We start from the raw sequence: 528 nt of genomic DNA on the forward strand, positions 1-528 counted from the left end.
GCTGGTCTTTTCAACAAATGATGCTGAACAACTGGACATCCACATGTTTGAAAAAAAAAAGAATCTACACACCCTTCAAAAAAAATTTAACTCAAAATAGATCAATCCAAGGCATCACAAAGAGTTGGACACGAATGAGCGACTTCACTGTCACACACTTATTAGAATGACCAGGATCTGGAATACTGACCACACGAAGCGCTAGCAAGGGTGTGCTGCAGCAGGGACCCTCATTGGTGGCTGCTGGGAATGCAATACAGCGCAGCCGCTCTGGAAGGCAGTTTGGCGGTCTCTTAGAAAACTAAATCTACGCTTACCTTATGACTCAGCAACCGCACTCTGGGTATTTACCCGAACGATGTGACGTGCACAGAAAGCTGCACACAGATGTTTCAGCTCAGTTCAGTCGCTCAGTCGTGTCCAACTCTCCGCGACTCCATGAACCGCAGCACGCCAGGCCTCCCTGTCCATCACCAACTCCTGGAGTCCATCCCAAACCCATGTCCATCGAGTCGGTAATGCCATCCA

Source organism: Moschus berezovskii, chromosome 1 (genome assembly GCF_049115385.1).
Source record: "Moschus berezovskii isolate FMDL1 chromosome 1, NW_MosBer_1.0, whole genome shotgun sequence".
Taxonomy (NCBI): Eukaryota; Metazoa; Chordata; class Mammalia; order Artiodactyla; family Moschidae; genus Moschus; species Moschus berezovskii.